Source organism: Callospermophilus lateralis, unplaced genomic scaffold (assembly GCF_048772815.1).
Source record: "Callospermophilus lateralis isolate mCalLat2 unplaced genomic scaffold, mCalLat2.hap1 Scaffold_65, whole genome shotgun sequence".
Lineage (NCBI taxonomy): Eukaryota > Metazoa > Chordata > Mammalia > Rodentia > Sciuridae > Callospermophilus > Callospermophilus lateralis.
The window spans coordinates 2,311,366-2,325,566 of record NW_027514826.1 but is presented as its reverse complement, the minus strand read 5'-3'; the positions used below and the strand labels follow the sequence as shown (position 1 = coordinate 2,325,566).

Sequence of the window (14,201 nt, the reverse complement as noted above, 5' to 3'; positions counted from 1 at the left end):
TTCCGTATTATAAATTAAACTGGCACACCAATTTATTCACCATTGGTACTCACCTTGCTATGAGATGCAGTTGTTAGATAATCATGAAATCAGGTAGTAATTTTTAATTGGGAAAGATGATAAAAGTAGCATTTCCAAATGAATTTGGGATCACTGGTGTTGTGACTGGGATACCACTCATCCTTAAGAAGTTCTGGAAAGATCTTTTATTTGATGGTCCCCCAACAGTATTCCAACAGGTGTTAATAGGGGTTCTCCCAGTATTGTCACTGGTAAATCAATTTGGTAAATGCCTGGATTTAAAAAATTAAACAGTTTTCTTTGTCTGTTTTTTAAAACAGGACTTCTCAGAGCTTTTAATATGCTAATGGACATGATAAATCTCCAAGCAAAAGATATAGTATGTATCATTTCCCAAACTTATTTGACCACTGAACTCTTTATTTGAACATACCTATTAACATTTCTTGATAAAGAGTTTGGGAAACATTGTCCTTCATATTCTGTATTTCATCTTTAGCCTTTAATTTTAAAAGGGAGAGTAAGGTATAAACTATTTTATTTTGAGGCTTTTTAATGTAACTTTCCCCAGATGCTTTACTAAGCTCTACATTGAGTTATAGACATGAAAATAATGATAAGATGTGTGGAGCCAGTGTGTGGGGTGTACAATGTATTCTATTTATTTTTTGTGGTGTAGGGCATTGAATGCAGGACTTTGCACATGCTGAGCATGTGCTACTAAGTTGTTTCACCAGCCTAGGCTATGTTATTTAAAATCAAACCTTCATGCCTGGAGCCATCTTGACTTGCCATGGGTTCCTAACTTTTAAAATTTTTGTTTGGGTGTGCCTGGGAAGTAGATAGCCAGCAGTAAAGATAGGGCAATCTATTAGTAAGAAAGAAGGATCATCAGGCATCCTCCAATGTATTTATAATTTGTATACTTATTTATGAAAGACTGGGAAACCTTCACTGAGTAGAATTATAAACTTTTAACAGATGACAGTACAATATCAGGTAATAAAAATTGTTGATTCTGTGTCTCATTTTATTATGTTGAAGACCTCACTTGTAATTGTTTCTTTAAAAGATTATATTGTTATGTCTTGAATAATTTTAGAGCAAACAACCCAGTTTATATGACTTTTATGAAATAATTTAAGAATTTCTGATATATTAAAAAAGCTTATTAGATAGAACAATAAGCGGTTAGCATATAGTAATCACCATATGGTATCAGGGTACTTAATCCTCACAACCTATATATGTTTTATAAATGAGGAAACAGGGTTTTAGTGAAAGTAACTTGCCTAATGTTGCATTGTCTCATAAAAGGCAAAGACAGAACATGACTTTAGAGCACTAGTTTTTACTGCTGTCACAGAGTTGATTTTACATTGGCATTAGATCTAAAGGTAGAAATTACATATAGTAAGAATTACCCTTAAATCCCTCAAGACTCTCAAAAAATTCAGTACAGTTATTTTTCTATACTCTGAATAGATCATTATATCTTTGATTGAACATTGTTGTTATTAAAAACTTTGATACTGTATCTTCATCACCCTTAGCACATTAAAATGCATATATACATAACATCAGAGATGTATAAGACTTGTGTCCAACTCAGGGAATTATAGCTTGATGTTTTCTGTCTCAGGATTTTGGATAAATGTGCATTGAATGAAGTAGCAGTCATTTGAACTAGTTAAATTGTACCTGCCGCTCATGTATTTTTCTGCATTAGTCTCTTGCTTTCTGCTTCACAATTTAGTCATCCAACAAATATTTATTTAGGATGCCTTACTGTATGTCAGGAACTGTTTTAGGTATTATATAGCAGTGTGATTTAGGAATTGGTACTGTAATGGAGAAAGATAATAAATTTATGTGAATGTGTGTTTGTATATGCTGGTGATAAGTATTGTGGGTAGGAAATAAATGTGGAAAATAAGGAGTGCCAAGCACTGGGGAGGAGGGTTTGCTCTTTTATATACAGCATGGGCATTAAAGGGCCTCTTCAAAGGAAATTAAGGAGTAAGCCATGTGGGAGAGGTAACATTATGTAGGCAATGAAGTGAGTATAAACCAGAGTTACTAATAAGATTGGCAAGGAGGCCATTGAAGCTAGAGCAGAGTTAACTAACAGAAGGATGAATTGTAGGAGATAAGGTTGTAGCAATAGAATGCAAGCCAATTTGTGTGGACCCAGAGTCAGGACTTTGGAAAGTTCCTGGAAGGTTTTAAGTGAGAGACCTAGCATATTTCAAGAATTACCAACAACCATGGAGAGAATAGATCACAGGGCAGAAAAAGACATGAAAGGAAGATAGAAGTTTTTTGTTTTTGTTTTTTTTTTTAAACCATAGTCTGGGTGACTTGCCCCAGTATGATAGCAGTGGTTGGAGGTAATGACAAATAGGAATGTTATCAGTAGTCTTGAAAGTGAAGTTGGCAGGTTTTATTAATGTGTTAAAGAGAGAGGTGGGGGAAGAGGGGACACTGAGTTTTTTGTCTTAAGCATTAATAAGAATAGAGTTTTAATATTCTAAGCTATGGAGAAAACTGAGCAAGGAACAGATTTAGGATGGTAGGAGAGAGATATAGGAAACCTAGAGTTTAGTTTTGTCCATGTTGACTTGAGAAGCATATAAGATGTCAAGTAATATTGCCAAATAAGCTTTTGGGTAGGTGGTATTTAAAAATCATGAAGCTGGATGAGGTAACCTAGTAAGTGATTCTAGTAAAGAGTTCTGGGAAATGAATTCTAGTTAACTTTTGTTCTGTACTGTTGTTCTGGTATCTGTTTCTTGGCCAAGTTTTTCTTTCTTTTTTCCTCCTCTCTTTGAATACTTTATAAGTGAATTTCTGTTAAGTTGCTTATATCTATGATATAAGATAGTGCACTACACTGCTAGTCTTAAGATACAGCTAAAATTATTCTAACATGTTGTTCTTACATATTGCTTTGGACATTGTGAAGAACTATTTTCTATTTTTTTTAAATTTTAATGACATATAACAATTGTACATATTTATTGGAAATAGAGTTATAATTCAATACATGTTTACAATGTATAAGTTCAAATTAAGGTAAATAGCATTTCCCTCAAACATTTTTATCATTTGTGTTGGGAACATTCACATAACTCTCTTCTAGCTCTTTATAATAATATATAAATTATTATAAACATAGTCACCCTGCCGTGCTGTTGGACACTAGAACTTATTCTTCCTATCAAAGTGTTTTGTTTTCCAGTGTCTGATCTCCCTCATCCCTATCCCTGCACCCTTCCTAGCCTCTAGTGACCACTTTATATACTTCCCATGAGATCAACTTTTTTATCTTGAATGTATGAGTGAGAACATATGGTTTTTGCGGGGGGAGGGTACTGGGAATTGAACCCAAGTATACTTCACCACTGAGCTATATCCCCAGCCCTTTTCATTTTTTGAGACAGGGTCTTGCTAAGTAGCTGAGGCTGGTCTCAAACTTGAAATCCTCTTGCCTTAACCTTCCAAATTCTGGGAATACAGGATTGAGCATTACACCCAGCTGAATATGTGATATTGTATTTCTATGTCTGACTTTTTTTTTAATGAAATGTTTGCTGTGTGCTAGTAACTTTGCTAGATACTTCTCTGTATATTACCTCAGAGAAGTATTACCTTAAATTTTATGAAGAGTTGTTGGTTGTATTTAAAGGGAAATAGTGATGTATCTGGCAGAGATACAGCTTTGAAGAAGATATTTTGCATGTGTTATTCTAAATTTCTATATACTATAAGCATATGTATATAAAATATATTTTTTATATCATTGAGAATAAATGTGTAAAGGTTTCAGTTGATATTATACAGTAGGAAGAACACTGGATCAGGGAGTCTAGCATTGTTATAATCTAGCTATGGGAGAGGGACTTAGATTTCTCTTGGGTTCTATTTCCCATCTGTAGAATGTGATAGGACCAGGATATTAGGAGGAACTCAGGGAGTTTTCAACTGAAACATAGGTTATGATCAGTTATATTTTATGCCTCCGTAACTATGTTGTCCAGTGTAGTAGCCACTGGCCACAATTACCTGTGTAAATTAATTAAATAAAATTTAAAATATTTAGCTCCTCACTTTCATTTGCCACGTTTCAAGTGCTCAGTAACCATTATATGGCTAGTAATTATCATGTTGAACAGCAAAGCTCTAGAGCATTTCGCTATTGCAGGAAGTTTTATTGGACAACATTGCTTTATATAACCATTTTTGTAACTTAACCTTTGAAATATCTATTTAGATTTACTTGAGTTTTGAGGGTAGAATTTACTTTACCAACTTGTCAAATGATTGAAAATAGCAAAATTTTAAAATGATTTTGACATTTTCTAAAATTAAAACATGTTTAGCTCATTTTCATAGTATCATGTTTTTAAATAATTTAAGTTTATAATTAAAAGCTTTCATACATTTGGTGTAACTTCAATTTGAACCTGTTAATAGAACTTTTATGTTTGACTCTATATAGTAACAAATACATTTGATAGTAATATAAGTTTTAAAAAATACTATCTATGATAAGAAATTATAAACTTTAATTAAAATTAAGTTAGAGTAGTTCCAGGACACAGAATTTTGTGGTTATAAAAGTTATTTTTCCTTTTTTCTGTTTCTCAATAGAAAAAAGGAATACATCATTGTACAAAATGTAGACTGCAATTTTTAACATGCAAGGAGAAAATGAATCATAAGACACAGCATCATCGAACATTTATAAAACCTAAACAACTAGAAGGATTGCCTCCTGGAACAAAAGTGAGTTCAAATATGTTATATTTTAACATTTTGTATAATAAAAACTAGCTCTAACCTGGTTTTATCTATTAAATATGACTTTTTTAAAATGACTTCAGATTTTTATTGACTAATTTTAGATTTCATTGTTTTTATGCTTAGAAAGGAAAGCTTTAACCATTGAGTTCAGTGGCGGGTACTATGTTGAAATGGCATTCCTTCATTAAAAGTGTACCTAGTTTAACTGTTTCTTGGGTCAGGGGGTTGTTTCAATATTATATAGGCTATTTTTGAACTATGTCAGTTTTAGCAGCTAAACTCTAAGAGACTTGATATCAGGAATCTTATTTTATTTATCTTTGTATCCCCAGTGTCTGGCATAGTGCCTTGAAAGCCATAGGTTCTCAGATGTTTGTTGAAATTGTTATCATTTAGTCTACTCTCAGAGAAGCAAGTATTGCTACTGGACAGCATTGTATTTTAAGTGAGCAAACACATGTCTGACTGCATACTGATGATTGTAATTTGCTTTTCCCTTTTTGCCTTATATACATCTGTTTTTTTTCTAACTTCTTTACATACCGTCAGCTCTTGAATATTTGCTTCAGTGGAGGGAAACAGAGGCATGGATAATCCAAAGTGAAATAACCCCCAAAACATTTATATTTGGCTTTGGGTACTTACCTTTGAATGTGGGTATGTCTGGTACTTGAATTAAATGAAATAATATAAAGCCATGCTCTGAAGACTTACAGCAAGAGAAGCTATCCAACATTCTTCCCTGCAAACCATTCATTTCATGCTGGAACTAGACATGCAGAACACTAATGTAAGCAGTGCAGTCCTCTCTCATTTTTCCCCTTAATAATAATAATAATATTAATGATAATGATACTAAATGTTGTAACGACATCTTAGAATGAGGCTTTCAGTGTACTTTTCATACATTGTATTATTTAATCCATACAATCATTTAGTGAGTAGAAAAGGCAAATAGTGCCCTGTATTTTAGATATGAAGAAGTTTAAAGAGGGTATCTTATTTACTCAAGATTACATGGCTTGGAAGGCATAATGTGAGATTCAACCTCAGTTCTTTTGATTCCTGACCTAGTGCTTTTGTATAATACCTAAGCACATGTTTCATAGGACTTCATCATAGTCTGTTCCTTACATGCATGAGGAGAGTATAGTCAAGTGATCAATGAGAATGTTGGTAGGCAATTGACCTTTCCATTGTCAACTAACAGATATAATTGAATATTTTCTATTTTGAACACTAAATGATAAATTTTGTGTTAGTTCCCTTTAAGAGAAGTCTCAATATTAAATTCTTCACACAGTGCAAAATTGACTTAACTCTTTCTTATAACATTTAATAAGTATAAATCCAGGATAATGAGCCCGTAAAGGAGAGGTCACATTTACTATAGATCTATTTGTTTTGTAGTTATGAAAGGGTGATATCAGTAGGCCTTTCTAGAGTTATTTTTCAAGCTTTGTGAAACTTAGACCTATATATGAATTTTTTAAAAATTATGTCACAGCATAAAAATAGCTATGGAATGTGCTCTTTTGATAGTTATACAATTTTTATTAACTCCTAATTACTCATTAATAACTGTGTTTACACATAACTGATTTTACATTAAGTGAATAAATATCAAATTTAACTTTATTTAATTGTTTTGAACATTTGGAGTAAATAAGACTAAATACAATTGTAGTTTATGTGTACTCTTTCAAAATACTTGATGTTTAAATGGTTTTTGTACAGTGATATTTTAATAGTAATATAGTGATTTTTTTGAAGTAAATATATTCTGCATTCTTGTAGGTTACTATTCGAGCTTCAGTTGGACCTCTTCCGTCAGGATCTTCACCTACACCTTCCATTAATGCAAGCACTTCTACCCTTCAGCTCTCACCTCCAAGGACTAAAAATATAACTGCTAAAAATCCCACAAAATCGAATACAAGTAAACCTAATACAACCAAATACAATGCAAATAAACCTGATGGAAACAAGCCTAATGGAAGTAAATCTAAATACAAACCAAAAATCTCTAATATGCAAAAGAAACAAAGCATATTGGCTAATAGCAATTAAAAAATCAAAGTTAATACTGCATTCCTCAATCACCTTAAGGTGATGTTTTATTCCTAATATACAATACCAATTTAAATTTAAGTATAAAAACATTATACTTTAGTTAATTAGAATAGTAATATACTTTAGTAATTAGAATAGTAATACTTTTGTTTTAAAATATATTTATACCATTTTCTTTGTGTCTCCATAAGGTGTCATTGGGGCATTCACAAGTGCATTGAGTGCTGTTCTGAAATAAAAGATTTTGCAAACCATTTTCCTACATATGTCCACTGTAGCTTTTGCAGATACAATACTAGCTGTAGTAAAGCCAATGTAAATCATATGATGAGGTAAGAAGAGTTAAACCTGTAAATTGACAACTAAAATTATAGTACAGGAAGTTTTTGTTTTGAAGCAAAGTTATCCCTATTAGAAACTAGTTTTTCTCCTCAAAGAGCCAAAAGGACCTAGCAGTAAGGAACTTCTAAGATACTATCTGATGTTATTTTCCAACATAGTAACTCAAGTAATTACTGGTCTTAAATTGTAAGAACGGTTAATTAAACTAATAAAATTAGGATAGGTTTGTTGGGGAAATAATTATTCTGTTTTTTATTTTTCCCTATAGGTATTTAAAAATGGTGATTGTCAAATAAAACTTTAAGTGTTTTAAGCTTATTTAGCATACAAATAAATGTCCTCATTAGGAATATCCTCTTCAAATTAGTCACTTTGAGAGAAGCTGTAGTTTTGTGATGAAATCCAGTGATTACTGCTTCTGCTCATAGAGGAATAGCTGTACCTAAATTTATTGATAGTTGAAACTATTAACCTTATATTCAACTAGTAGCTGTAGCTTTTTAATTAATAGCTAACATTATTGGAGGATTTTCAGTGATGTTAGGAAATTCATTGAATCTGGTTTTCTTTCTATGGTCCTTCATCTGTGAGGCCATCTATACATACATTTGTTCAGTGAAAAGGAGAGACTATTCTGGTTATGATGCCACTGTTGGAATTCTTTTTCATTAATTCATTTAATTTATGTTGTTTGAGTACCTATCATTACACTATGCTAAGAAACCCCTTCAGAACCCACATTAATTTCATTTGTATTTCTTTAATAGGAGAATATTTTATTCTATCAGGGTGGATTTTTATCTTTAAAAATAGTTATTTCATTATAAATGTGGTATACTGCTTATTCATAGTGAGTTTGTTCCATTTAAATAAATATTAGATGTGGCAAGCCATTGTTGTAAATTGTGGCCGCCATTAGAAGATGGCGCCGGCTTCCACTGTGGCCTGTGATAAACAAATTCCTTTGTGGAGAGTTGGCACGCTATCTCTTGCCACCCTATAAGAAAGATCCACGCGGCGGCTTAAGATTGGTACGTGGGAGGCTTTATTAGGCTGTGCTTGGGCCCTCGGGAGGGAGAAAAAAAGGGAGTCACTAAAAGATACTTAAATCAAGGCCTGAATAAACTGCTGAAAGAAGATTCCTGAGTTGCGTCTTCCTTGCGGGCAAGGGGTCGCGACAAGTGGTGCTGAGACCCAGGAACCAGAACTTTCAGCAGTCAGGGGTGGTGCACCAATTAGTCCCAGGTAAGGTGGGACCCGCAGGTAAAGCGGAAGATCAGTCCTAGATAAGTAGGACCCACGATTAAAGCGGAGATTAGACCCAGATTAATTGGGACCCGCGATTAAAGCGGAGATTAGTCCTAGGTAATTAGGACCCGCTGTCAAGGCGGCAGCTCCTCTGTAAAGCCAGAGAGAGCATTAAATCTTATTGCAGCTGCACTGTGTACTTTTGCTCTTACTTTCACTCTTGTTTGTTGTGTGTCTTTTGTTGTGTCATGGGTGCCGTATCTTCAAGTCCGCTTCTCCTGGCCCTAGATAACCTGTTACGTTCCAAGGGCCTAAAAGTGAAACGTAGTACTTTACAGAGATTTTTACAGAAGACAGATATTATTGCACCGTGGTTTGCATTTTCTGGCAGTCTTACTCTGCCTAGCTGGGATAAGTTAGGCACAGACCTTGACTTTGCTTCTGAGCAGGGCATATTAGAGGGTGGGGTGATACCCCTTTGGAAGATGATTTGTAGTTGCCTCGCAGATGGCAGATGTCAGGAAGCACTTACTAAAGGACAAGAAGTTTTAGAGCAATTACATGAAGAAAGATCAGAAATGGCAGGCAGTGAGGTATTTCAGGAGGGTGGGAGTGTGCGAAGCGAGAAACAGGGGAGGAAACAATTATCTCCGGCAGGCAGTGACGTATTTCAGGAGGATGGCAGTGTGCGGAGCGAGAAACAGGGGAGGAGGCGATTGTCTCTGGCACGGAGTGAAATATTTCAGGAGGAAAGGAATGTGCAGAGCGAGAAACCGGGGAGGAAACGCTTGTATCCAGATCTCAGTACACTGCGCACACTCCCATGCAAAAGTGGGTCAGAAGAGAAGGACGATGAGAAGGAGGAGCTCGGGAGACTGTCTCGGCAGCTAGGGAGTCTAACTATGGGAGAAGGGAACAAAAATAAAAAGGAGCTCAGAAAAAAAAAAAAAAAAAAAAAGATCCTCCGGACCCGCCGCCGTACGGTGGGGGTGTTTCAAGGAGAGCTTTCCATGCCTGAACATAGAGGGGGCTGTTAACATTTTTACTGATGGTTCCAAGTCTGTAATGGGAGCCTACGTAATTAATGACTCTCCCCCTATCCAGCATCAATTTGCTCCTGGAAATCCACAATGGGTAGAACTACAAATTGTTATTGAAGTTTTTAAACAGTGTTCTTTTCCTTTTAATCTTATTTCGGACTCCAGCTATGTGGTACAAGCACTAAAAGTCCTGGAAGCCGTGGGAACTATTAGTGATGCCCACAATGTGTCTGTTTACTTTACTCAGCTTCAACAGCTTATCTCTAACCGCACTGCTTCTTTTTATCCAATGCACATCAGGGCTCACACCTCTCTTCCTGGTCCGTTATCCCAAGGTAATGCCTGTGCGGACTTAGCCACTAGAAGTCAATTGATATGCTTGGCTTCCTCCTTAGAGGGGGCTAAATTGTTTCACCAAAACTTCCATGTTAATGCATTAACGTTGCGCAGACGTTTTTCCATCTCAAGAGCAGATGCTCGGCAGATAGTATTGCAATGTCCCCATTGTGTCACATTTCTTCATCCCCCTAATTATGGAGTAAACCCACGGGGATTAAAGCCATTGGTTATTTGGCAGATGGATGTAACACATATACCTGACTTTGGTAACCTTACGTATGTGCATGTTTCCGTTGATACGTGCTCTGGAATTATCCATGCTTCTGCTTTATCGGGAGAAAAGGCACGTAATGTCATTACTCACTGTTTAGAGGCATGGGCAGCATGGGGTGCACCTGCATCCCTTAAGACTGATAATGGACCTGCTTATACTGGCAGACAATTTACAGCCTTTTGTTCTACTATGGGAGTGCAACTTACTCATGGTTTGCCTTATAATCCTCAAGGACAAGGCATTGTTGAGCGTGCTCATCGCACCTTAAAGGAAACTTTACAAAAACAAAAAGGGGGAATAGGAGCTGAACACACTCCTAAAGAACGCCTGTCCTTAGCTCTCTTTACCATTAATTTTTTGAATTTGGATATTCATGGTCGCTCTGCGGCCGATAGACATGTGTCCCCTCAGCCCTCTGTGATTGGCTATGTTAAGTGGAAGGATGTTCTTACGGGCCAATGGAATGGCCCTGACCCCGTGCTGACATGGGCACGAGGATCTGTATGTGTTTTTCCCCAGGATCGTACGGAACCGTTGTGGGTCCCTGAACGCTTGACAAGAAGAGTCTCGACACCAGCTGACCAGCAACAAGAGATACCACAACAATCCTGTGATGAAGATCTTCATTCTGCTAAGTGCTCTGGCTCTGGTGCTGGTGCCGATGGCACAGGCGACACCAATGCGGTGGTGGGCAGTGGCACGGGCCTGGCCAATGCCGATGCCGGTTCATGGTAATTCTAATGTCCTCCCCACTCTTTTTTCTACCTCATGTGAGATGTCTGCTCCCTGTGCCTCTCCTAGAGGGGACATGGAGAGAATTTTTAATCAATCTCAAGTTAATCTCACAGGAGTTTTTTGTTTCAGCCTTAGAAACGCTAATTGCATTAGCCTTAAGACCAAAAATTTGACTAACTGGGAGGACCCATTGCGGTCCAATCAGGTCTCAGGAACCATTATCAGTGATATATTGAGCAAGGTAGTTTCGGGGAAGCAATCAGGCTCAGGGACCCCCGCAAACAGCAGCTCTGCTCTCAACATAACTACCTTGGCTATTATCTCCGAGGTACTAATTCCAGTGCCTCCTTCTTCTAGTAGTATTTATAATGCCACTCATTTTAAGGCCTCTCCTTACTGTTCCCCTAGTCTTGGTTTCCCCCCAACATTTACGCCTTGTCAGGATCATTCTTGGGAGAAACATCAAGTTGCTAAAGGTTTCTCCTTTTCCCCCTCTCTTAATAGGTATGTTTATAACTTCAACAATAGTGCCAGCTCCTCTACAGGAGTAGGTTGGTCCTGGTTTCAATGGCTGATTTCTAATGAAAAGGGGGCTTCAGCCGATATTTCTGCATTGGCTCAGTTGCTAGGAGCCAAAAGTTGGCTGGCTAATATTTCTGGTACTGTTAGGGAAAGTGAACAAGGTAATAGACTTACATCTGTTTCATTCAACTCTCTGTTGTATAATGCCACATTGCCTCCTGCTATGGTCTGTGTCCAATCCCCCTTCTTATTCCTTTTGGCTGAGGCCACCTAATCGGGGATGCTGGATTGTTCTCATACTACCTGTCTCTTATCTGAGTGTTGGAATGGTTCCTGGACTGTAGCAGTGGTTATGAAAATTCCAACTTTTGTCCCAATCCCGGTCACTGCGGATCCTGATAAATTCCCTATTGTTGAGCTACTTAGAGTCCGCAGAGATTTTGGAATCACAGCGCTATAGTGACAGCTGTGGCGATATCTGCTGCTGCAGCGGTTACGGCCGGAGTGGCTATGGCCAATCAAGTACAAACTGCTGCCACCATTAATCAAGTTGTCCAACAAACTTCCACCATACTTGAATCCCAAAATACAATTAATCAACATATTTTGTCAGGGATTTTAGCTGCCAACCAAAGAATAGATTTACTCCAAACTCAGGTAGAAGAATTGGCTGACTTAGTACTTTTGGGTTGTGTTGACCAACGTGCACATTTATGCATAACCTCTGTCAGATTTAATGATTCCAGGAATGCTTCCCGCATCATTGGCGAATATTTGGCTGGAAATTGGTCCATGGAAGCAGAAGACATGATCCAGTCTCAACTAACCCAGATAGCTGTCTTGAATAACACCCGTGTTGATCCCGTGACTTTGGGTCTATTCACCGATTGGATATCTTCTGCCTTTTCCTTTTTTAAAGAGTGGGTGGGGGTAGGCATTTTGGTGCAATGTGTTGCTTCGGTATGTTTCTCTGTTTGTGGTTTCTCTGTCGCCTCAAGGCCCGCAATGCTCACGATAAGGCTATGATCATCCAAGCTCTTGCAGCTTTAGAAAATGGCAATTCACCTCAAGTCTGGCTTGCGCAGCTTAAACAGTAAATCTTTGACATGGTCGTTGCACCCCAAGTTATTATAACATTGCACTGGGATCGGCATGTCTTTCCTCGTTATTCTCTTAGTGTTGGAAAGCCCTTGCACTCTGCCGGTCTTGCTGCCATTGCACGCAGGTGGGTTTCCACACTAATGCTTCTCTATTGCCTTAAAGTCCGTGCCTTTCTTTCAGGGTGCTGTCAACTCGTTTGTCGTTGTGTACAGCCACAGAACAGCCTCAGCTGTCCCCCTTCGTCCACCTTCATCACGATGCAGGATGCGAGGCAAAGCACTGCACTTGAGTGATCCCTCAACGGACCTCAAGGAAAGCATGTCCTATTGCATGCGGGTTTGACGTCCACACCCCCGCCCTACGAAAAAAGGCGTCGGCTGATATGGGGTCAGGTCTGGGGAAGGCGCCTCCTTAGGACTGAACCATACATTGCAGCCACTTCAGAACAGTAGGATAGGACCTCTACTTTTGCCTGCATTGTTTTATAAATTAGAAGGGGGAACTGTGGTAAGCCATTGTTGTAAATTGTGGCCGCCATTAGAAGATGGCGCCGGCTTCCACTGTGGCCTGTGATAAACAAATTCCTTTGTGGAGAGTTGGCACGCTATCTCTTGCCACCCTATAAGAAAGATCCACGCGGCGGCTTAAGATTGGTACGTGGGAGGCTTTATTAGGCTGTGCTTGGGCCCTCGGGAGGGAGAAAGAAAGGGAGTCACTAAAAGATACTTAAATCAAGGCCTGAATAAACTGCTGAAAGAAGATTCCTGAGTTGCGTCTTCCTTGCGGGCAAGGGGTCGCGACAATTAGAATTAATGTACAACTGAGTTTCTTGGAGATCATGACATAACCTCTGTTTTACTTTCTTATCATTATCTGTTTTTCCAGAATTCTCCTACCTTTCATGGCAACTTTAGCCCTTCTCTCTCAGTTTTTCTGCCTTGATGATTGGCCTACCTCCTGGTGTTTTGGCTTCTTTAGTGCCAGCACTTCACATCAGCTTTTAAGTTTTGGGTCCTCTTCATTTTTAGTCTCATCCTATATACTCTTCATTCCTTCTGAATTCTTATTACTCCATGATGTTCAGAGTTTTGACTCTTTTTGCCAGTCTAGCAGCATTCATCTAACTTTATAGTCATCGTGGTCCTCTGTTTCAAATCCTGTTCTTTTCTTTGTCTTCTACATTTTTATTCATGCTCACCTAGCATAAAAGACAGTTTAAGATTTCAGCCTCTTCCCCTTTCCATCTTTATGTATGCTCAATTCTAGAATACAAGAGTTTATTTATTCATTCTGACTTTATAATCTTTAACTTTGATTAAGACCTATCTCTTTATTTTTCTTTTTAAAGACCTCCTTATTTTTACCTACAGTGTTTGTTTAATCCTTTTTCAGTACCCTAAAGATTTTATTTTCATCTTTCAGTTGTTAAACCAACTTATTAATTGCTCAATTGAAGGTCATCTTTTTTATTTTTCCCAAAACTAGCTCTTTTCAACTCCAAATATTTTTCTTCATCCAGATATTAATCTAAGAAATTAAGCTTGTCCCATTTCTCCATAGCCAGTTCTATGTTTTATCTCCTTCAATTCATCATAACCTAATTCAGTTAACTTGTATCTTCATCCCTATCTCACTATTGGTCTTCTGCTTATAAACACTTTCAAGGTTTTGTTTCTTTAATTTTAGGATGAGGGAGCTGT

At 37.4% G+C, this 14,201-nt stretch overlaps 1 pseudogene; it reads left to right on the top strand.

Moving 5' to 3' along the window:
• Positions 1-7,538, top strand: part of LOC143389803 (zinc finger protein 280D-like) — a 48,111-nt pseudogene extending 40,573 nt beyond the window's left edge.
• The last annotated feature ends 6,663 nt before the right edge of the window (positions 7,539-14,201 follow it).